Below are 24861 nucleotides of genomic sequence, written 5' to 3'. Positions count from 1 at the left end.
TACACACATACAGATAAGTGGAGATTACCATACAAACTGTGAGAGGCTAATTAGTTAAGATGAGCTAGTATCAGCAGGAGAAAAAAGCTTTTGTAGTGATAATCAAGATGGCCCATTTAGACAGTTGACAAGAAGGTGTGAGGATGCTTAACCTAAGGAACTAGATTCAGTATGTGTAATGACCCAGCCACTCCCAGTGTCTATTCAAACCCGTTGTATATCTTACTGTATGTTCCATTCTATGCATCCGATGAAGTGGGCTGTAGCCCACGAAAGCTTATGCTCTAATCAATTTGTTAGTCTCTAAGGTGCCACAAGGACTCCTGTTCTTTTTGCAGATACAGACCAACACGGCTGCTACTCTGAAACCTAACAACCCTTTATACATCCCCTATTTAACCCCCCATCCTGCCCCAACATCTCCTTATATATTCACCAATACAATCTCTGTACTGCCCGACAAGCAGCCCTGTGTACATCGCTCGATAGGTAACCTTCCCATACTCACCCTGGAGCCGTCCAGCTGAGGTAACCGCCTTCACGCCTCAACAGCTGCCCTCCTGAGGCAGCTCCCCTGCTAAAAAAAAAATTGGAATTGCCCATGATATTTTTTTTAATTTAGCACTGAAATTGTATTAACTCGCTGTTTAATGACAGGTGGTTGTAGATAGAAAAGGTGAAAAGCAGCTACTTGAAAGTCTTCTGTTTGTTCACAGGCCTTATTTCATTTTCAAGGGTGAGGAGAAAACCTCAGAGACCATCTACATCAGTGCAGAATTCTGCTCACAAACAACCTCCTGGCTTTTTATTCACAAAGGGGACTTGGGGGTTGCCATGCTCAGCATTGCAGTGCCTAAATTTCAGGCACCTTGCTACCTCGTGGAATCCACAGTTAGGCACCTAGACAATGCATGGGGAGAGTAAAGTGCATAGGAATGGGATCCACAGAAGCCAGCGTGCTAGCCAGAGAGGGGTCTGGCCTAAGCCCCATCCCTCAAAGTGTGTGTGTGGATCAGAGGGAGTGCCCATCTCTATTTTGGGTTCTCGGCTGTGAGCCCTTTCCTGCAAAAAACGTGTGTGTGTGTGGGGGGGGGGGAACTGTTACTGTCTCCCCTTAGAACTTTTAGCCCAGAAGTCAGAGCACTCACCCAGGATATGGGACCCTGGGTTCCAATCCCCCTGCTCCAAGGCATATGTAATTATGTATACACCATGGAACTGTATCAACAGAAGCGATTGAGGAGCCCTGACCCAAGAATACCCCATAGGCCAGTAGTCAGGGCACTGTCTGGGGAGGTGGGAGACCCACATTCAAATCCCTTCTCCACAGCAGGCCGAGGAAGGAAATGAACCCAGGCCCTGGGTGAGAGCACTAACCACTGAGCTAAAAGGTACAAAGGGGAGGATGTTGACAGGGGTCCAGCTCCCTCTTCCCTCTCCGTTCCCAGACACAGTTCGCCGGAAGATAACAGTCCAGAGTCCAGTCTGCAGGCAATGGGAGGGGTTTACTGGGGCTAAACAAGCAAGCATATTCCAAAGCCCTTCACAGCAGTCGGGCCAAACGCTACATGCCAATAGAGTTTTCTTCTTCGCCTCCCACAATTAGAGTTCTATAGGCCGCTAGAACCCCCTTCGTCTCCTAACCCCTAGCTCCGCACACCGCTGGACCCCCCCTCTTCTCTCACCTAGTCTTGGCAAACTTAATTATACTTGTAGTGCCCCTCCCCTTCCAATATGTGGTCATGTTCCGTTCAGGGGGTCTGGAGTCTAGGGGCAATAAGACCACCTCTTTCGTACTTGACAGGAGGGGTAAGGAGCGGGGTTACTTTTGGCCGTGGTCACTCTCTCCTGGACTCAGTGTCTCTTCCTTACACCTTCCAACTGCTTGGTTACCATAGCAACCCCTTGCTCGACTGGGTCCTCTTATCTTCTGTTACTGAAAGGCAAGGCTGGGGGGGGGGGGGCAGCCTTGTGCTTTCACTTCCATTCTCTTGCTTATTCCGCCTGTTTAAACTAAAAGCAAGGCCAGAAGCAAGATTATTATTGTTTAGTCTTTATCCTATTTACTTCACATTCTTCTAACAGGGTGCTTCCTCCTCTGGTGGCTTTTTGTGACCCCCCCTCCCCCACACACACAGGGACCTGCGGATGAGACAGGCCTAGTTTGAGGATCATGCTGGGGTTTAGGAGTGAGGAGAGTGCCAAGACCAAGGCAGCTGTCCACCTGTTCACTGGCAGAAATGTAGGTATGATGGGACTTTAATGGCTGAATGTCAGCACCCTGGAACCTTAGGCACCAGCTGAATGGGGTTTTTGAGGATCTCAGTGGTGCTGATGTCCTTTTGTGGCTCTAGCCCAAATACATTGACTATTGAGGGATGAGAGGTATAAAGCTCCAATTACTATGTACTGTTTAAGGCCCCATCTATGCTTAATTAATGTTTTCTGCAGTGGCTATTAATTTAAAAAATACTTCAGGTCAAAAGGGTTTTAACCTCATTTGGCCCCATCTGTGTTGTGCAACTAAAATTTGTTAGCCTGAAGGGTTTTCAGGACTGCTTCAGAACCCCTGGTTAAAATGAAAGTCTGGGATTTTCAAGGAAGCTAGAGAGTTAGTTGCCCAAATTAATGAGAATTGGACACCAAACTCCCTTTGACTCCTTTGAAAATCTGAACCCAAGTGTCTGTTTGATTGATCTATGAGCAGGTAGCCAGAGAAACATCCACTCATATTTTGGAAATGTTCTATTTTTCATCAGAACCAGGTGGATCTCCCCTACTGATGTTCTGAACCAAGTTTGTCTATTGACCAGAGTGATTGAGATCACATTTCCACAGTCACTGCTTCTGAGGGGTGGATGTTGTTCTCCTCCACTTCAGGTCTTGGTGATTTCTCTTCCCTGGACACTCAGTTACAGACCTAAAAGTCGCAATTATTCAACAACTTCAAAAACAGACTCCAACGAAAAGCAGCAGAAATGGAATTAATCTGCAAACTGGACACCATTAAATTAGGCTTGAATAAATACTGGGAGTGGATGAGTCATTACACTAACTAAAAACTATTTCCCCATGCTAATTTTTCCCCTACTGTTACTCACACCTTCTTGTCAACTGTTTGAAATGGGCCATCCTGATTATCACTACAAAAGTTTTTCTTTTCTCTTGCTGATAATAGCCCATCTTAATCGATTGGTCTCGTTAAGAGTTGGTATGGCAACCCCCATTTTTTCATGTTCTCTGTGTGTGTATGTGTATATATATATATATATATAAATATCTTCCTACTGTATTTTCCACTGCATGCATCTGATGAAGTGGGCTTTAGCCCACGAAACCTTATGCTCAAATAAATTTGTTAGTTTCTAAAGTGCCACAAGGACTCCTTGTTCTTTCTGCTGATACAGACTAACACTGCTACCACTCTGAAACCTCTTAATTCTGCTGGTTGATAATGCATGATGAAGATGAAGCAGTGAAAATATGTATATGGCTTCAGGTTTTAATTTCTTAAGTTTGTCAGAGATTAAGAGCCCATTTCTGAAGTCCTTAATCAAAGGTCCCTGCTGAAGTCAAAATCTGTGAGAATGTTACCAGTAAGGACTTCAGTATCATTAAGTCTTTTAGAAGTCATATTTTGCTAGGATTGATCAAAGCTGCACAGAATCTATGTTGGCGCCACACTGGTTCTTCCCAGATTTGCCACATTCAGTACAATTCTTTGGCATCTCAATTGCCTGATGTAAAACAAACTGGTAATCAAAACAAGCCACTTCGACCTCTTACCTGCTCCATGTTTTATAAGGAACTTCAGATGCAAGCAATCTGTTTTGTTATTCATTAGTTCCTGATGCAGTTCATTGTGGTTGTAGATCAGTGTGTGGTTAAGTCCCATAGATATTTTCCTGTTTGCTGGCTATTGAGAGAGTGACATTTCTTCACAGGTTAAAATCTCATTCTCATAATCATAGTTTTTGGTAACATTATATACAGCTTCCTCTTTTATCCCTTTGTTTCTTTTTCTTTGTTTTTTTTTCTTTGCACACCAGTTTGCCAGGTTTGTCCAGCTCTTCTCCTCTGTGCTTTGTTTCATGGCTTCTCTTCACGGTTGACAGCTTCTTCTGAGAAAAGCACTATCGAGAGTCAGTTGTCTTCTTCCTGAACATCACACCAGCTAGCCTAGGATCTTCTTAGCTGGTCACTTAGGGTATAGATCCCTTTCGAAAAGAGGGACCTAATTCTTGGCAGTGGATTTATAAGAGTCATCAGAGGAATCAAAATGAGCTTTCTCATAGGCCACCATGCCCTTGGCAGGAAATGAACGGTTAGGAGAGAAGCCTGGTTCAGTGGTTAGGGCAGTAGCTTGGAAGACTTGAACCCAGGTCTTTGCTCCATCACAGACTCACTGTGTGACTTTGGACCAGTCTCTTGAAGGTAGAATCTTTGACAGGACTTTGGTGTTGCAATGCTGAGCATCACGTTGCCCTAGTATTCCCAGGAACAACACTGTGATTCACAAAGCCACCTAAGGACCTAGATGCCCTAAACAGAATAAGTGGAGAGAGATAGGGGCCTTAGACCAGGATGTGCAAAAGCCAGCATGCTAGGTGAAGAACCGCCTAAGCTAGCCAGTGGGAAATGCTGACAAGGGGGTGTTAATCCCCACCCTTCTCATGGAGCTAGGCACTTGTCTCTGGTAGTGGTACAGGAACCAACTGCCTGGAGTTCCAGGCCTTAGGTATCTACATTGTTTCCTGCATGAAGGAGTGAGGAACCCGCCTGGCTCCACACAAAACAGCTGAAGGAAGAGTGGGTGGTTTCCACCTTGTCACTTTGGTCCAGTGGCTGGCGCACTCTCTGGGGTGTGGGAGACTCAGGCAGTGGTGGATTATCCATGGGGCCCATGCCCAGGGGCCCCTGTCACTTGGGGACCCCCGGAAAAATGGGCACCCCAGCAGAAATCTGCTGCTGGGTAGCAGAAGCCCAGAGCCCTGGCAGAAGCCATGGGGTGGGCAGGGAAACCCCAGCTCCCTGACCCCGGCAGAAGCACCAAACGGGCAGGGCAGGGGAAGCCCCCGCTCCCCAACCCCAGTCCCCAGCAGAAGTGCCAGCAGGGGAAGCCCCAGCACCCAGACCTTGACTGCAGCCCTGGGACAGGAGGAGCTCTCGCTCCCTGCCATGGCCCCAGGGCCATGGCGGGGGGAAAGGGCTTCTCCGGACTTGGGGCAGCACTATGGGGTGGGGTTGTGGGTGGAATAGGGGTGGAGCTGCGGGGGAAGGGGCAGAATGGGGTGGGGCCATGGGCAGGGCCGCAGGAGGAAGGGGCAGAATGGGGGCAGGGCCACCGGTGGAAGAGGTGGAGTAGGGCCATGGGTCTGGCGCCAGGGCCCCCCCACTTGCTCTGGCCCAGGGCCCCAGGAGACCTTAATCCGCCTTTGGACCAGGTTCAATTCCCCTCTCTGCCAGAGGGGGAGAAAGGATTTGAACAGGGGTCCCACCTCTCAGGAGTGCTCTAACCACTGGGCTCTGGGATACTCTGCAGTGGGGCTCCCTCATTCTCTCCTGTTGAAGCTGTTCCACTGTGGATAAATACATAAATAGTCACTGGGTCAGAAAGTGAGAATGACTCTGAAGACCAGTAGTTAGGTACGCAGCTACGAGGTGGGAGACCCAGGGTCTAGCCCCCTGCTTCAGTCATTCTTACATTTCTTTATCCAGAGTGGAACAGCTTCAGCAGAAGTGACTGAGGGCACCCCACATTAAAGTATCACAAAGCTCAGTGGTTAGACCACCCTCTGAAGAGGTGCCAGACCCCACTCCAAATCCTTTCTCCCCTGTGGAAGAGGGGAGAATTGAACCTCGGTCTCCCACATCCCAGGTGAGTGCTTTAACCACTGAGCTCAAAGTTCTTACTTAGCTACCCTCTTCCCATACAGCCGTATTCTGAACTGGACTGGATCCAGTAGGCAGCCTCTGTGCATGCCTATGGGATCAGGCCCAGCACATGAGTTAGGCGGGTGAACTTCTATCCTCCCCTGGTTTGGAATCCTCCTGGAGTTCAGGCTTGGAGATAGGCAGCCGGATGCCTAGAGGAAGGCAGAAACATTGGCATCTAGGGAACTTTTACCTTGAGAAGTTAGGTGTTGAGTGGGTTTAGGCACCTGCAGGTTCAGCAGGAGTTTTGCAGATGGCCGTGGAGCCAAAACTGGAACTTGAACATCTAAACCCGAGACACAGGCACCCAAATCTGGGGTTTAGGCACCTAAGCAGCTTTGTGGGTCTAGGCCTCTGTCTCCCAGTTCCCCATCTGTGCAATAGGGCTAATAGCACAGCCCTGCCTCACAGGAAAAATACATGAAAGATCGTGAGGTGCTCAGATCTCCTGGTGACTGGGGCCAGGTCAGAACCGTAGCTGGACCTTTCAAACATCAGTGTTCCATGCCAGCCAGCCAGCCAGCCAGAACTCACTTTTACACTCTCCCCACCAAGGTGTCTGTCATTAATCTCCAGATCACCCCATTCATAAAACACCTTCGCCGTCCAAGCATTGCCTCCTTTCACTATTCTGCTGATGATGATCATGAGTAGAGCTGTTTGAGTAATTCATTGTGTCTAGTCATTGCAAGTTGTGTCCTTTATTCATCAAACAATTTTTTGCCAACAACTTTTTTCGCTATCCAACCTGTTGTAATAGTGTCTTCTTCACTGGTGCTATAGCACCCAACGGATACTTCAAGGCTTTCCAGCACAAACTGTTTTAACTGTCTCTGCTCCAACATTCTCACAAACTCTTTCCTCCACAACTTGCTTTGGCTGCATTCCATGCTCTGCAACCTGAAGCATTAAAACAAATTTAATTTAAAATTTAAAACAAAATTTAAAACATTTAAAACAAAGCATTAAACTCCCGCTCATCTTTCTGCTGACTGGTTTTCAAAACACATAGTACAAACAGGGAGACTCCAGATCTGTACAAATCTCTTCTGTTTTTCCTGTGCAATGTGCTCACATATGCTGTGATGAAGCTCTGGGCCTGATTCTCTGTGTATTTTACACAGGTTTGCAGGAGCATAACTCAGCTAGCTTGGTTCCTTATTGCCTGGCACATTGTGTCATCATTTACACCTGTACAAAGGTGTTGTGTGAAATACTACCACCTCAGAATTCTCCACCCACATTGGCGGTAGCATTTTACACTCATTTAGCACAGGTATAAGTAGCTACCTATGTTGCAAGCAGGGGAATTGGGCTCGTTGATTGAAATGGAATTACTCTTAATACAGAACAAAGTACCCAAGGAGAGAATCAGACCTTGTGTATCTTAAATGTAGCCTGGGAATGGGCATTTTAGACAAACTGTAAAATGACAGTGAGATCCTTCTGTCTCCTGTGGTAAACCCAGGACAAACAGCTACAAAAGGGGGGGGGGGGTAGTAATTAGTCCCAGGGGATTAAAAGGCGCCTCCCTATCCACTGAGGAGAGAGAACCAGGGGGCAATAAGGTTCAGCTGGAAAAGGAGTTGCTAGGGAACCAATTAGGTTCAGCTGACTCCAACTACTTCTGACCTTTTTAAACCCTCCCTTGGTAGGGTGGTAGGAGGGAGAGAGTGGGGGAGTGAGAGGAGCAGGGAAGCTGCCAGTAGGCTCTTTGCAGCAAGACACCAGACCTTCCCAGTAGGGAGGCTGCACTTGCTCCCCAGAAGGAAAGGAAAACAAGCACAAGAGACTGACTGAGGAGAGAAGTAGCAGGACCCTGTGCCTCCTATAAGAATTTGCCTTGCCCCAAACCTGAGTCTCCAAGGCTAAAAAGGACTCAACCTACTGAGGCAAACAAGGTATTTTGTCACACATGGTGTCAGCGGTGGGATGTGGTGAGTGAGTAAGGCTCTGTGGCAAGCCATCTCAGGGCAGGGTAAATCTCACACACACACACACACAAAGGAGGATGTAGTGAAGGCACTGGTACAGGCCACTGCGGCCCAACAAGAGGCTACCTGGGTGCAGATGCTTGCCCAGCAAGAGTCAGTACGTGTCCAACAGGAGACGAACCAATTACTGATGAACCAGGCGGCCCAAGATTAAGCCACCCTGAATGAAGTAGTGAACCAGTTAAAAGCCCTGACCATGCTGATGCACGGGTCCCAGGGGATCTGGCCGCTGCGGGCAAGCAACTATTTACAGCAGATGACTATGGATGACGATATAGGGGCATATCTCCTCGCCTTTGAGAGGACAGAACTGCTGGACGCCTGGCCCCAAGACCAGTGGGCAGGTATCCTGGCTCTATTTCTGTGTGGGGAGCCCCAGAAGGCCTATTTCGACATGACCACAGAGACAGCTATGGATTACCCCCAGCTGAAGGCAGAAATCCTGGCAAGGTCAGGTGTGACGTCAGCCATATGGGCCCAGCGCTTCCATGAGTGAAAATACCAGGACAGCAAACCACCGAGGTCCCAGCTATTTGATTTAATCAACCTCGCCCGGAAGTTGCTCCACCCCGAGACCCATGGGCCGGAGAAGATAGTGGAAATCCTCTTGTTCGACAGGTACATGAGGGGGTTGCTGCCAGACATACGGGGGTGGGTCCGCCAAAACTATCCCTACTTCTATGATGAACTATTTCAGAGTAACAGCCGTGTTAGTCTGTATTCGCAAAAAGAAAAGGAGTACTTGTGGCACCTTAGAGACTAACCAATTTATTTGAGCATGAGCTTTCGTGAGCTACAGCTCACTTCATCGGATGCAAACCGTGGAAACTGCAGCAGACGTATATAATGTCTGCTGCAGTTTCCACGGTTTGCATCCGATGAAGTGAGCTGTAGCTCACGAAAGCTCATGCTCAAATAAATTGGTTAGTCTCTAAGGTGCCACAAGTACTCCTTTTCTTTTTATGATGAACTAGTTGCCCTCATAGAGAGACACCTACCAGCCCAAGAACTTTCGCGGACCACGGAGAAAGAAAGGCGCCAGAATCGGAGACAAGTCTCTGTGCCGAAGCCCTGGTTTGCCCTAGCACCAGGCCGGACTATGGAGGGGAGGAAGGAGGCCGAAGAGCAGCCAGAGGCCCCGGAGAGACTTGAGGACTGGGGGAGAATGGCTTGGGGGATAGAATCATAGAATATCAGGGTCATCTCGTACAACCCCCTGCTCAAAGCAGGACCAATTCCCAACTAAATCATCCCAGCCAGGGCTTTGTCAATCCTGACCTTAAAAAACTTCTAAGGAAGGAGATTCTACCACCTCCCTAGGTAACGCATTCCAATGTTTCACCACCCTCTTAGTGAAAAAGTTTTTCCTAATATCCAATCTAAACCTTCCCCACTGCAACTTGAGACCATTACTCCTCGTTCTGTCATCTGCTACCATTGAGAACAGTCTAGAGCCATCCTCTTTGGAACCCCCTTTCAGGTAGTTGAAAGCAGCTATCAAATCCCCCTTCATTCTTCTCTTCTGCAGGCTAAACAATCCCAGCTCCCTCAGCCTCTCCTCATAACTCATGTGTTCCAGTCCCCTAATCGTTTTTGTTGCCCTTCGCTGGACTTTCTCCAATTTATCCACATCCTTCTTGTAGTGTGGGGCCCAAAACTGGACACAGTACTCCAGATGAGGCCTCACCAATGTCGAATAGAGGGGAACGATCACGTCCCTCGATCTGCTCGCTATGCCCCTACTTATACATCCCAAAATGCCATTGGCCTTCTTGGCAACAAGGGCACACTGCTGACTCATATCCAGCTTCTCGTCCACTGTCACCCCTAGGTCCTTTTCCGCAGAACTGCTGCCTAGCCATTCGGTCCCTAGTCTGTAGCTGTGCATTGGGTTCTTCCGTCCTAAGTGCAGGACCCTGCACTTCTCCTTATTGAACCTCATCAGATTTCTTTTGGCCCAATCCTCCAATTTGGCTAGGTCCTTCTGTATCCTATCCCTCCCCTCCAGCGTATCTACCACTCCTCCCAGTTTAGTATCATCCGCAAATTTGCTGAGAGTGCAATCCACACCATCCTCCAGATCATTTATGAAGATATTGAACAAAACCGGCCCCAGGACCGACCCTTGGGGTACTCCACTTGATACCGGCTGCCAACTAGATATGGAGCCATTGATCACTACCCGTTGAGCCCGACAATCTAGCCAGCTTTCTACCCACCTTGTAGTGCATTCATCCAGCCCATACTTCCTTAACTTGCTGACAAGAATACTGTGGGAGACCGTGTCAAAAGCTTTGCTAAAGTCAAGATACAATACATCCACTGCTTTCCCTTCATCCACAGAACCAGTAATCTCATCATAAAAGGCGATTAGATTAGTCAGGCATGACCTTCCCTTGGTGAATCCATGCTGGCTGTTCCTGATCACTTTCCTCTCATGCAAGTGCTTCAGGATTGATTCTTTGAGGACCTGCTCCATGATTTTTCCAGGGACTGAAGTGAGGCTGACTGGCCTGTAGTTCCCAGGATCCTCCTTCTTCCCTTTTTTAAAGATTGGCACTACATTAGCCTTTTTCCAGTCATCCGGGACTTCCCCCGATCGCCACGAGTTTTCAAAGATAATGGCCAATGGCTCTGCAATCACAGCCGCCAATTCCTTCAGCACTCTCGGATGCAACTCGTCTGGCCCCATGGACTTGTGCACGTCCAGCTTTTCTAAATAGTCCCTAACCACCTCTATCTCCACAGAGGGCTGGCCTTCTCTTCCGCATTTTGTGATGCCCAGCGCAGCAGTCTGGGAGCTGACTTTGTTGGTGAAAACAGAGGCAAAAAAAGCATTGAGTACATTAGCTTTTTCCACATCCTCTGTCACTAGGTTGCCTCCCTCATTCAGTAAGGGGCCCACACATTCCTTGGCTTTCTTCTTGTTGCCAACATACCTGAAGAAACCCTTCTTGTTACTCTTGACATCTCTCGCTAGCTGCAGCTCCAGGTGTGATTTCGCCCTCCTGATTTCATTCCTACATGCCCGAGCAATATTTTTATACTCTTCCCTGGTCATATGTCCAACCTTCCACTTCTTGTAAGCTTCTTTTTTATGTTTAAGATCCGCTAGGATTTCACCATTAAGCCAAGCTGGTCGCCTGCCATATTTACTATTCTTTCGACTCATCGGGATGGTTTGTCCCTGTAACCTCAACAGGGATTCCTTGAAATACAGCCAGCTCTCCTGGACTCCTTTCCCCTTCAAGTTAGTCCCCCAGGGGATCCTGGCCATCCGTTCCCTGAGGGAGTCGAAGTCTGCTTTCCTGAAGTCCAGGGTCCGTATCCTGCTGCTTACCTTTCTTCCCTGCGTCAGGATCCTGAACTCAACCAACTCATGGTCACTGCCTCCCAGATTCCCATCCACTTTTGCTTCCCCCACTAATTCTACCCGGTTTGTGAGCAGCAGGTCAAGAAAAGCGCCCCCCCTAGTTGACTCCTCTAGCACTTGCGCCAGGAAATTGTCCCCTACGCTTTCCAAAAACTTCCTGGATTGTCTATGCGCCGCTGTATTGCTCTCCCAGCAGATATCAGGAAAATTAAAGTCACCCATGAGAATCAGGGCATGCGATCTAGTAGCTTCCGTGAGCTGCCGGAAGAAAGCCTCATCTACCTCATCCCCCTGGTCCGGTGGTCTATAGCAGACTCCCACCACTACATCGCTCTTGTTGCTCACACTTCTAAACTTAATCCAGAGACACTCAGGTTTTTCTGCAGTTTCGTACCGGAGCTCTGAGCAGTCATACTGCTCCCTTACATACAGGGCTACTCCCCCACCTTTTCTGATCTGCCTGTCCTTCCTGAACAGTTTATAACCATCCATGACAGTACTCCAGTCATGTGAGTTATCCCACCAAGTCTCTGTTATTCCGATCACGTCATAGTTCCTTGACATCACCAGGACCTCCAGTTCTCCCTGCTTGTTTCCAAGGCTTTGTGCATTTGTATATAAGCACTTGAGATAACCTGTTGATCACCCCTCATTCTCAGTATGAGGCAGGAGCCCTCCCCTCACAGAGATTCCTACCTGTGCTTCCTCCCGGTATCCCGCTTTCCCACTTACCTCAGGGCTTTGGTCTCCTTCCCCCGGTGAACCTAGTTTAAAGCCCTCCTCACTAGGTTAGCCAGCCTGCTTGCAAAGATGCTCTTCCCTCTCTTCGTAAGGTGGAGCCCGTCTCTGCCCACCACTCCTCCTTCATGGAACACCATCCCATGGTCAAAGAAACCAAAGCCTTTGATGGAGCCATTGATCTCTACCTGTTGAGCCCGACAATCTAGCCAACTTTCTATCCACCTTATAGTCCTTTCATCCAGCCCATACTTCTTTAACTTGCTGGCAAGAATACTGTAGGAGACTGTTTCAGAAGCTTTGCTAAAGTCAAGGAACAACACATCCACTGCTTTCCCCTCATCCACAGAGCCAGTCATCTCGTCATAGAAGGCAATTTGATTACTCAGGCAGGACATGCCCTTGGTGAATCCATGCTGACTGTTCCTGATCACTTTCCTCTCCTCTAAGTGCTTCAGAATTGATTCCTTTAGGACCTGCTCCATGATTTTTCCAGGGACTGAGGTGAGGCTGACTGGCCTGTAGTTCCCAGGATCCTCCTTCTTCCCTTTTTTAAAGATGGGCACTACATTAGCCTTTTTCCAGTGGTCCGGGACTTCCCCCGATCGCCATGAGTTTTCAAAGATAATGGCCAATGGTTCTGCAATCACATCCGCCAACTCCTTTAGCACTCTCAGATGCAACGCATCCGGCCCCATGGACTTGTGCTCGTCCAGCTTTTCTAAATAGTCCCGAACCACTTCTTTCTCCACACAGGGCTGGTCACCTCCTCCCCATGCTGTGCTGCCCCGTGCAGCAATCTGGGAGCTGACCTTGTTCGTGAAGACAGAGGCAAAAAAAGCATTGAGTACATTAGCTTTTTCCACATCCTCTGTCATTAGGTTGCCTCCCTGATTCTGTCATTGGCCCACACTTTCCTTGACTTTCTTCTTGTTGCTAACATGCCTGAAGAAACCCTTCTTGTTACTCTTAACATCTCTTGCTAGCTGCAACTCCAGGTGTGATTTCGCCTTCCTGATTTCACTCCTGCATGCCTGAGCAATATTTTTGTACTCTTCCCTGGTCATTTGTCCAATCTTCCACTTCTTGTAAGCTTCTTTTTTGTGTTTAAGATCAGCAAGGATTTCACTGTTAAGCCAAGCTGGTCGCCTGCCATATTTACTATTCTTTCTACACTTCGGGATGGTTTGTCCCTGTAACCTCAATAAGGAGTCTTTAAAATACAGCCAGCTCTCCTGGACTCCTTTCCCCCTCATGTTATTCTCCCAGGGGATCCTGCCCATCAGTTCTCCGAGGGAATCAAAGTCTGCTTTCCTGAAGTCCAGGGTCCATGTTCTGCTGCTCTCCTTTCTTCCTTGTGTCAGGATCCTGAACTCTACCATCTCATGGTCACTGCCTCCCAGGTTCCCATCCACTTTTGCTTCCCCTACTAATTCTTCCCAGTTTGTGAGCAGCAGGTCAAGAAGAGCTCTGCCCCTAGTTGGTTCCTCCAGCACTTGCACCAGGAAATTGTCCCCTACACTTTCCAAAAACTTCCTGGATTGTCTGTGCACCGCTGTGTTGCTCTCCCAGCAGATATCAGGGTGATTGACATCTCCCATGAGAACCAGGGCCTGCGATCTAGTAACTTCTGTGAGTTCCTGGAAGAAAGCCTCGTCCACCTCATCCCCCTGGTCTGGTGATCTATAGCAGACTCCTACCACGACATCACCTTTGTTGCTCACACAACATCACCCTTGTTGATAAAGCCCAGTAGCCTGAAAAATTGGGGGCTGCCCTGAGCAGGGTACCGATGTTATGCATGTGGTGAATTGGGGCATATCGCTGCCCAATGCCCAAATCTAGAAAAGCCCATGCAATGCGAACTGGGAGACATAGGGGGACCATGTGATCTAATAAATCTAGTAGGGGTTGCGATGGTTCCCTCATCAATACACTAGACCCGTTAAGATGAATGGTATGGAGACCACCATGTTAGTAGACTCGGGAAGTGCAATCACACTGGTCTCAGGAAAGCTGGTCGGGCAGGACCAACTATCCCAGGCCAAACACTCAGGAATATCCAGTGTGCATGGGGATGTCAGTTACTACCTGACCATTCCTGTAAAAATAGAAGTTCTCGGAAACCCCACTAAGGTGACGGTGGAAGTAGTTCCGAAACTCCCCTACCCAGTCCTTTTCGGATGAATCTTCCCGGGATTTGATAGCCTACTTCCTGGGGAGAAGGTGGAAGAAAATAATGAACCCGAGACCCAGGGGCTGGCCCAGATAGATAACCCCCCACCCTTCCATGAACTTGGCCAGGATTTGTTCTCCTTGCTGGGAAAGCCCTGGAAAACTCAGAGGGAACGGAGGGCGGATAAAAGGAGGGGAACAAGGATCTTGACCCACTACCAGAAATCTACGCTTGTAGGGGAAAGAGGTGGCTCAACAGACAGCGGGGCGGGGCAGGAGATCAACGACCCAATAGCTGGACCTAGTTCCCCGGGGGTTTTCCCCGAGGGGGAGACAGAGGTAGATCCCCCTGAGTTTGGACAAATGGGGACCTTACTCAGGAATTTTGGTCAGGATTAGGCCAATAATCCAATATACAGCAATATTCTTAAAGAAGTAGTCGAGGTAAATGGGGTCCCCATGGAGGGGAGAGTCAAGGGCCCAGGGCCATATTATGTGATTAAGGGTGATCTGCTATACAAAGTAGACTGGGTCCAAGAGCAAGTCATAGAACAACTCTTGGTCCCACAGAAGCATCAGAAGGGCATGATGGATCTGGCCCACAGCCATCTGTTTGGGGGCCATCTAGGGGTAGATAAGACCCTTGATCGGATTCTGCAGAGGTTTTTTTGGCCCGGCATTTATGCAGCGCTCCGGTGATATTGTATCTCCTGTCTTGAATGTCAGTTACATGGGCCCCGACCATACCTCTAGCAATTACTGAAATCCCATTCAAGCGAATAGCTATGGATCTAGTAGGGCCACTGGAGAAGTCAGCCCGGGGTCATCAGTACATTCTGGTAGTACTAGATTATGCCACCCGATATCCCGAGGCCGTACCCCTACGGAACACTATGTCCAAGACCATAGCCAAAGAATTAGTCTGGATTTTTTCCAGAGTAGGGATACCTAAAGAGATCCTGACGGACCAAGGGACCCCCTTTGTGTCTAAGTTAATGAAGGACCTATGTACAATGCTCCATATATGGACCCTCAGGACGTCAGTCTATCATCCCCAAACCGATGGTCTTGTCGAATGCTTCAATAGAACGTTGAAGAACATGCTACGGAAAGTGGTTAGTCACCACGGGAAAGACTGGGACGTCCTGCTGCCGTACTTGCTGTTTGCTGTACAGGAGGTTCCCCAAGCTTCCACTGGATTCTCCCCATTCAAGCTGTTATATGGTCGCCACCCCAGGGGCATATTGGACATGGCCAAAGAGGGCTGGGAAGAACAGCCAAACCCCAGGAGAAACATCGTTGAACATGTATGGCAAATGAAAGACAGGATAGCCCAAGTCGCCTCCCACTTGTGCGCAAACACCTGGAGAAGGCCCAAGGGGCCCAACGGTCATATTACAATCGCCAAGCAATGACCCGGAAGTTCCAGGTGGGAGACTGGGTAATGGTGCTCATACCCACGGCAGAGAGCAAGCTCCTGGCCAGGTGGCAGGGGCCGAGAAGCCATAGGAGAAGTCGACTATAACGTCCGACAGCCGGGTCGCCGGAAGCTGGAGCAGGCCTACCGTATAAACCTGCTGAAGCCATGGCAGGATAGAGAAGCGCAGGTGGTTGCACTAGGGGCACCATCCCCTAAAAGCGACCAGCCCGACCGAGTGGGAATATCCCCGGAGGTGACTCCGGAGCAACGATCTGAAGTGATCAGCCTGATCAAACGCAACCAGGATGTGTTCTCAGAAAAGCTAGGCAGGACGACTGAGGTTCACTGTCACATCCTCACAGGGCCTGGAGTGAAGGTGAACGTCAAGCCATACCGGATCCCGGAGGCCAAAAGAGAGGAGATCAGGACAGAGGTCAGGAAAATGCCGGCCTTAGGAGTCATTGAAGACTCTCACAGCCAATGGTCAAGCCCAGCGGTTTTAGTGCCTAAGCCAGATGGCAGCGTGAGGTTCTGCAACGACTTCTGAAAGCTGAATGAGGTGTCCCAGTTTGATGCGTACCCTATACCCCGGATAGATGAGCTAATTGACAGACTGGGAAAAGCAGGGTTTATGTTTACCCTTGACCTGACCAAGGGCTATTGGCAGATCCCCCTGGCCAAGACCAACAAAGAGAAGACGGCCTTTGCAACTCCAGCGGGACTATATCAGTACACCGTCCTCCCCTTTGGGTTGCATGGGGCGCCCGCTACTTTCCAAAGGCTCATGGACAAACTGTTGTGACCACATGGCAAATACGCGGTACGTGGCAGCCTATCTCGACGACGTTATCATATATAGCCCCAATTGGGAGACACACTTGGAGAAGGTGGAGGCAGTGCTGGATACCCTGAGGAAGGCGAGGCTGACGGCAAACCCCTCCAAATGTTTGCTCAGGCTAGCTGAAGCCAAATACCTCGGGTATATAGTGGGGAGGGGCATGGGGAGGCCCCAACTCAACAAGTTAGAAGCTATACAGAAGTGGCCCCGACCACTCCAAAAAAAACAGGTCAGGGCATTCCTGGGACTAGTGGGGTACTATAGACAGTTCATTCCCCACTTTGCCACCAGGGCATGCCCATTAACGGATCTAATGAAAGCTCGGGGCCCAGATATAGTAAGATGGACGACCGCGGCTGAAAACACTTTTTTAGATCTGTTGACGGCCCTCTGCACTGACCCCATACTCATGGCCCCAGACTGGGGGAAGGAGTTTATCCTACTAGCCAACACCTCTGATGTAGGGTTGGGGGTGGTACTTTCACAAATGGTCAGGGATGACAAACACCCCATCCTCTTCCTCGGTAGGAGCTCCTGCCTAGGGAACAGAAATACGCCATTGTCAAAAAAGAATGCCTGGTGGTAAAATGGGCCGTAGAAAGCCTCCGCTACTATCTACTGGGGCGGAGGTTTACCCTTGTCACAGACCATGCCCCTCTGCAGTGGATGCACCAATATAAAGACAAAAATGCCAGAGTGACGAGATGGTTCCTGTCCCTTCAAGCCTTCCACTTCAGAGTACAACATAGGTCTGGAATCCAACATGGCAATGCGGATGGCCTGTCGAGAGTTCACTGTTTGCCAACCCAAGTAGCTCAACCCCGTAGTGTTGAGTGGGAGGGGGGGAGATATGTGGTAAACCCAGAACAAACAGCTACAAAAGGGGGGTAGTAATTAGTCCCAGAGGATTAAAAGGACCCTCCCTATCCCACAGGGCATTAGGGTTCAGCTGGAAAAGGGGTTCAGCTGACTCCAAATACTTCGGACCTTTTTAAACCCTCCCCTGGGTCGTAGGAGGGGGAGAGTGGGGGAGTGAGAGGAGCAGGGAAGCTGCCAGTAGGCTCTTTGCAGCAAGACACCAGACCTTCCCAGTAGGGAGGCTGCACTCGCTCCCCAGAAGGGAAGGAAAATAAGCACAAGGGACTGACTGAGGAGAGGAGTAGCAGGACCCTGTGCCTCCTATAAGGATTCGCCTTGCCCCAAACCTGAGTCTCCAAGGCTAAAAAGGACTCAGCCTACTGAGAAATACAAGGTATTTTGACCAATGTACATGGCAGAGGGGCATTGCTGGCACACGATGGCATATATCACATTGGTAGATGTGCAGGTGAACGAGCCTCTGACAGTGTGGCTGATGTGATTAGGCCCTATGATGGTGTCCCCTGAATAGATATATGGACACAGTTGGCAACGGGCTTTGTTGCAAAGATAGGTTCCTGGGTTAGTGGTTCTGTGGTGTGGCGTAACAGAACGCCACTAGCCATCAACTTCAGCCCCCAACTAAAACCTCTCCAACACATCATCAAGGATCTACAACCTATCCTGAAGGACGATCCCTCACTCTCACAGATCTTAGGAGACAGGCCAGTCCTTGCTTACAGACAGCCCCCGAACCTGAAGCAAATACTCACCAGCAACCACACACCACACGACAGAACCACTAACCCAGGAACCTATCCTTGCAACAAAGCCCGTTGCCAGCTCTGTCCACATATCTATTCAGGGGACACCATCGTAGGGCCTAATCACATCAGCCACACTATCAGAGGCTCGTTCACCTGCACATCTGCCAATGTGATATACGCCATCATGTGCCAGCAATGCCCCTCTGCCATGTACATTGTGGCCAAACTGGACAGTCTCTACATAAAAGAATAAATGGACACAAATCAGACATCAAGAATTATAACATTCAAAAACCAGTCGGAGAACACTTCAATCTCTCTGGTCACTCGATTAAAAGTGACCTAAAAGTGGCAATTCTTCAACAAAAAAACTTCAGAAACAGACTCCAACGAGAGACTGCTGAATTGGAATTAATTTGCAAACTGAATACAATTAACTTAGGCTTGAATAGAGACTGGGAGTGGATGGGTCATTACACAAAGTAAAACTATTTCCCCATGTTTATTCCACCCCCCACCGTTCCTCAGATGTCCTTTTCAAAGGCTGGAAATGGCCCACCTTGATTATCACTACAAAAGGTCCCCCCCCCCACTCTCCTGCTGGTAATATCTCACCTTCAGTGATCACTCTGGTTACCATGTGTATGGTAACACCCATTGTTTCATGTTCTCTATGTATATAAATCTCCCCACTGTATTTTCCACTGAATGCATCCGATGAAGTGAGCTAGCTCACGAAAGCTTATGCTCAAATAAATTTGTTAGTCTCTAAGATGCCACAAGTCCTCCTTTTCTTTTTATGATTCTGTGAATGTGCCAATGTGATATGGCTGTGAAAAAAGCTAATGTCGTCTTGGGATGCATCAGGAGAGGTATTTCCAGTAGGGATAAGGAGGTTTTAGTACCGTTATATAAGGCACTGGTGAGACCTCACCTGGAATACTGTGTGCAGTTCTGGTCTCCCATGTTTAAGAAGGATGAATTCAAACTGGAACAGGTACAGAGAAGGGCTACTAGGATGATCCGAGGAATGGAAAACTTGTCTTATGAAAGGAGACTCAGGGAGCTTGGCTTGTTTAGCCTAACTAAAAGAAGGTTGAGGGGAGATATGATTGCTCTATATAAATATATCAGAGGGATAAATACCAGAGAGGGAGAGGAATTATTTAAACTCAGTACCAATGTGGACACAAGAACAAATGGATATAAACTGGCCACTAGGAAATTTAGATTAGAAATTAGACGAAGGTTTCTAACCATCAGAGGAGTGAAGTTTTGGAATAGCCTTCCGAGGGAAGTAGTGGGGGCAAAAGATCTATCTTGCTTTAAGATTAAACTCGATAAGTTTATGGAGGAGATGGTATGATGGGATAACATGGTTTTGGTAATTAAATATTCATGGTAAATAGGCCCAATGGCCTGTGATGGGTTTTTAGATGGGGTAAGATCCAAGTTACCCGGGAAAGAATTTTCTGTAGTATCTGGCTGATGAATCTTGCCCATATGCTCAGGGTTTAGCTGATCGCCATATTTGGGGTCGGGAAGGAATTTTCCTCCAGGGCAGATTGGAAGGCCCTGGAGGTTTTTCGCCTTCCTCTGTAGCATGGGGCACGGGTCACTTGCTGGAGGATTCTCTGCTCCTTGAGGTCTTCAAACTACAATTTGAGGACTTCAATAGCACAGATATAGGTGTGAGGTCTTTTTTAGGAGTGGTGGGTGAAATTCTGTGGCCTGCATTGTGCAGGAGGTCAGACTAGATGATCATAATGGTCCCTTCTGACCTAAATATCTATGAATCTATGAATCTATGAAATGTCTTTCTCCTTTGGCCTCTCCAACATTTTCTTGATTCTTCTCTTTTTCAGTCAACACTGGTGACTGAACACTTTCATTCCACTCCCACCAAATCTCTTCTGGCTTTGGCCAATATGCTGTGGAGGGATTGTTGTCCCAGCAGTACATTCAGCTTAATTATATATCAATTTAAATGCCAAATTCCTGAGTTTTCCTGGATTCCATCACTTCCTGAGGAGGCCTCACTTCCTTCTCTCTAACCCCTGTGTAACTTCTGAGATCTGGATTGGTGATGTCTGAGCTACTTCAGAAATGATGGTGAACTTCCCAAACCATCTCCATTATGTATTCCATCCACCAGGAACAGTTAGTGTTTCAATTCTTCACAGGTTTTTTTTATCAGCTAACATAATGTGCCTTTACTAAGATGGGGAAATTTCTTTCTCTGAACCCCAAAATATCAGCCAAATTGTTTTTTAAATGCATCCTGAGAGTCCTTGCCAATACATCTAGGAAAATGAAAGCATTTTAGGTTATTAAGCGATAGCGGACAACTTAGGGACCTAAGCTTCAGGTCTGAAAATACATAGACAGGCTTTTATCTGGCAGGACTAACTAAGCCCTTCATCTTTCTGAAGCAGAAAAACTGATCTCCATGCAGTTTATTATGTGGAGGTCTTTTGGCTGAGATCTTGAAAAAGTGGCTGCTCTGTGTGGATATTAAAGCTCTTCTGGCTCTTTCTGTAAGGGCATGTGTTTGCCACAGTGTCCTTAGGCAAAACTTCCCCTTCTCCCACGGGGGTATGTTGTGCTGAACACACCCATCTGCCTCACTTAGTGCCAGCTGTCTGCTGGATGGGTGGTTCATTGTAACAATCACTCAAGAGATCCCAGAAGTTACTCTGCTTCCCAGACCCCTTTCTGTTGCAGTTTTAGCAGGACAAAATAGCCCTTCCCTTGTAGAGTTCCAGTGTAAGGAGTGATGTTGGACCCAGATGAATCTCTAGCTCCTGAGAACTGAAACAGCTTATCATAAATATCAAGGGAAGGGTAAACACCTTTAAAATCCCTCCTGGCCAGAGGAAAAACCCTTTCACCTGTAAAGGGTTAAGAAGCTAGGATAACCTCGCTAGCACCTGACCAAATTGACCAATGAGGAGACAAGATACTTTCAAATCTGGAGGGGGGAGAAACAAAGGTTCTCTCTGTCTGTGTGTTGTTTTGCTGGGAACAGAAAAGGAATGGAGTCTTAGAACTTAGTAAGTAATCTAGCTAGATATGTGTTAAATTCTGCTTTGTTTAAATGGCTGATAAAATAAGCTGAGCTGAATGGAATGCATATTCCTGTTTTTGTGTCTTTTTGTAACTTAAGGTTTTGCCTAGAGGGAGTCTCTATGTTTTGAATCTAATTACCCTGTAAGGTATTTACCATCCTGATTTTACAGAGGTGATTCTTTTACTTTTTTCTTCAATTAAAATTCTTCTTTTAAGAACCTGATTGCTTTTTCATTGTTCTTAAGATCCAAGGGTTTGGGTCTGTGTTCACCTATGCAAATTGGTGAGGATTTTTATCAAGCCTTCCCCAGGAAAGGGGGTATAGGGTTTGGGAGGATTTTGGGAGGAAAGACGTTTCCAAGCGGGCTCTTTCCCTGTTATATATTTGTTAAATGCTTGGTGGTGGCAGCAATAAAGTCCAAGGGCAAAAGGTAAAATAGTTTGTACCTTGGGGAAGTTTTAACCTCAGCTGGTAAGGATAAGCTTAGGGGGGTTTTCATGCAGGTCCCCATATCTGTACCCTAGAGTTCAGAGTGGGGAAAGAACCTTGACACAGCTAGTACAATTATTTGACTCCAGAAGGTATGTCAGCTTCAAGGGCGATGAGTCTTACTGGGAATGTCCCCATTTTGCAGGACTGCAACACCCCTGCTCAGCATTCACGAGAGCACTTTACCAAACAAACCCTATAAATAAAATGGAAGCCTATTGACTCCCAACTGGGACCATCTGCCAGTAAATTGATTCCGAATTGAGACCATCTGTGAGCGACTGCCTTTCACTGACTGTGATTCCCCAAGTGCATTCCTGCTAATGGCAGGCTGAGGCCGTCTGGTGAGGTTTGGGAGTGTGTAGATGTTAAACTGAGCTGGTGAGGCCATAGCTCCCTGAACACATGACCTCATGGAGACTTAAATACACAAATGACTGAGGTCCTGCCACCTTGTCCTGTGCATTTATCAAGAGCTTTACTAAACAAAGTCCAGGAGCAAGTGGATTCCTATTGGTTGCTGCTTGGGATCCTTGGGTGAGTTTCTGTAACTGTAGCTATGTAAAACTGAGTTGGTGGGGCCATAATAATAATTCCACCATCTAGCTCTTGTGTGGTGCCAATCACACACCTGGAATCTCAGAGGAGCTGAAAAATACCCAGCAGCAGTGAACCGTAGCTGAGCTGGTAAACAGTGGGTGAACGGCAAGGAGCTTAAGGCCGTTTGGACAAAGTGCAGGACTTGCAGTGTAATGCACAGGTGAGTTCATCTTGATTCGTCATTGCCTTGGAGAGCTAGCAGCTCTTCTGGATGAAGAGAGTGCTGGTACCTGGCCAACTCCTGCTACTAGGTAGCTGTTGATGTGGGGCTAGTCTGAGCAGAAGCACCCCCTTAAGTGTGGGCCTACTTTTAACAAGCATTCTTAAGACTACAGTACCCACCTGGAGAAGTGAGGAAACAGATTGACAGAGCAGATGGGTACCCAGAAGTCACCTACTACAGGACAGGCCCAACAAGGAAAATAATAGAACAGCATTGGCCATCACGTACAGCCCCCTGCTAAAACCTCTCCAGCACATCATCAATGATCTACAACCTATCCTGGTAAATGATCCCTCACTCTTACAGACCTTGGGAGGCAGGCCAGTGCTCCCTTACAGACAGGCCTCCAACCAGAAGCAAATACCAGCAACTACACAACACTCCACAGAAACACTAACCCAGGAAGCAATCCCTGTAACACACCCCGTTGCCTACTCTGTCCCCATATCTACTCTAGCGACATCAGAGGACCCAACCACATGAGCCACACCATCAGGGACTCATTCACCTGCACATCTACTGATGTGATAGATGCCATCATGTGCCAGCAATGCCCCTCTGCCATGTACATTGGTCAAACTGGACAGTCTCTACTTAAAAGAATAAATGGACACAAATCAGACATTAGGAATGGTAACATACAAAAACCAGTGGGAGAACACTTCAGTCTTCTTGGACATTCTATAACAGATTTAAAAGTAGCCATCCTTCAACAAAAAAACTTCCAAAACAGACTTCAAAGAGAAACTGCAGAGCTACAATTCATTTGCAAATTTAACTCCATTAATCTGGGTTTGAATAGGGACTGGGAGTGGCTGGCTCACTACAAAAGCAACTTTCCTTTCTTGGTATTGACACCTCTTCATCAGTTATTGGGAGTGGACCACATCAACCCTGATTGAATTGGCCCTGTCAACCCTGGTTCTCCACTTGTCAGGTAACTCCCTTCTCTTCATGTGTCAGTATATTTATGCCTTCATCTGTAATTTTCATACCATGCATCTGAAGAAGTGGGTTTTTTACCCACAAAAGCTTATGCCCAAATAAATCTGTTAGTCTTTGAGGTGCTGTGACGAAGTGGGAATGTTTTTAACGTTTTCTCTGATTACTGTGTGGGTGCCTCAGTTTCCCCTATGCCTTTCTTAAGTATCTGGGTGGTGGGATGAGGGTGTGTGATTGTTGCAGAGCCCAAGAGGGAGGAGGGATAGCTCAGTGGTTTGAGCATTGGCCTGATTGGTGAGTTCAATCCCTGAGGGGGCCATTTAGGGATTTGTGGCATAAATTGGGAATTGGTCCTGCTTTGAGCAGGGGGTTGGACTAGATGACCTCCTGAGGTCCCTTCCCCCTGATATTCTATGATTCTAAGAGGGCCAGCGTGATGGTGTCTGCACAGAGAATGGCCGACACCCTGTCTCCTGGCGACTGATGGCCTGGGCCCTCCCCTGCAAAGGGGCCAACTGAAGGTATTGGAGAACGAAGAGATCAGGTGGCCTCCTGGCCTGGGAAAGGGACAAAGGCCAGGGGAAGGGCTGGAGAGTTTCAGTTTGGAGCTGGCTGGGGAAAGAGAAGGAGGCCCAGACCTGGGGTCTGGCCTCCCTGGCCCCAAGATGGACTTGACTTAGGGGTCCTGTTTCCTGTACCTACAAGCTCTGTTTTAGACCATGTTCCTGTCGTCTAATAAACTTTCTGTTTTACTGACTCACTGAGAGTCACGTCTGACTGCGGAATTGGGGTGCAGGGCCCTCTGGCTTCCCCAGGAGCCCGCCTGAGCGGACTTGCTGTGGGAAGTGCATGGTGAGGAAGGGGATGCTGAATGCTCTAAGGTCAGACCCAGGAAGTTCGAAGCTGTGGAAGCTTCTTGCCTTGCAGACAGTCTGCTCACACAAAGGAGGCTCCCCCAGAGTCCTGACTGGCTTTGTTCTAGAGCATCACCCAGTGAGTCCGTGTCAGGTGCCACAAGACTCCTCGTTTTTGTGGATACAGACTAACACAGCTACCCCCTGATAACTTTACGATCTGCTATACAAGCTAGAGCCCTGTACTACTTTGGCCCTTTTGTCAGAGTGTAAGTGTTGACGGGGGGGGGGGGGGGGGGGCGAAGGGCATAAGTAAAATCCAGACATCCTGATGGTATTGCCTGTTCTTGCTTGGATGTTGTGATTTCCTTGGTGTCTCTAAGTCGGCACTGGTGTGATTAGTTAGTTCTGCAGCAAAGCAGTGTGTGAGAAATGGAAGCTGGAAGAGGCTAACAGAGCTAGCCAGCTGCAGTTCGTTCAGTGCAGAGGGTGCCCAGCTTATGGCATCGGGTCAGACCTAGTGGAGAACTTTTGTCAAAACGTTTTCTTCCAATGTAAAATGATTTTTTAAAGAAACACAATTTTC

The 24861-nt window shown here is 48.1% G+C and overlaps 1 long non-coding RNA gene across 1 annotated transcript in view; it reads right to left on the bottom strand.

The window, feature by feature from the left end:
• Positions 1-6638: 6638 nt before the first annotated feature.
• Positions 6639-24861, bottom strand: part of LOC311532933 — a 34441-nt gene continuing 16218 nt past the window's right edge. Inside the window, exon 3 of the long non-coding RNA XR_014714475.1 lies at positions 6639-6834. This is a non-coding gene — a long non-coding RNA (uncharacterized lncRNA). The remainder of the gene's footprint in view (positions 6835-24861) is intronic.

The sequence above is a fragment of the Lepidochelys olivacea genome (genome assembly GCF_965140295.1).
Source record: "Lepidochelys olivacea isolate rLepOli2 genome assembly, chromosome: 18".
NCBI classification, from domain to species: domain Eukaryota; kingdom Metazoa; phylum Chordata; order Testudines; family Cheloniidae; genus Lepidochelys; species Lepidochelys olivacea.
This window is presented reverse-complemented; position numbering and strand designations above follow the sequence as displayed.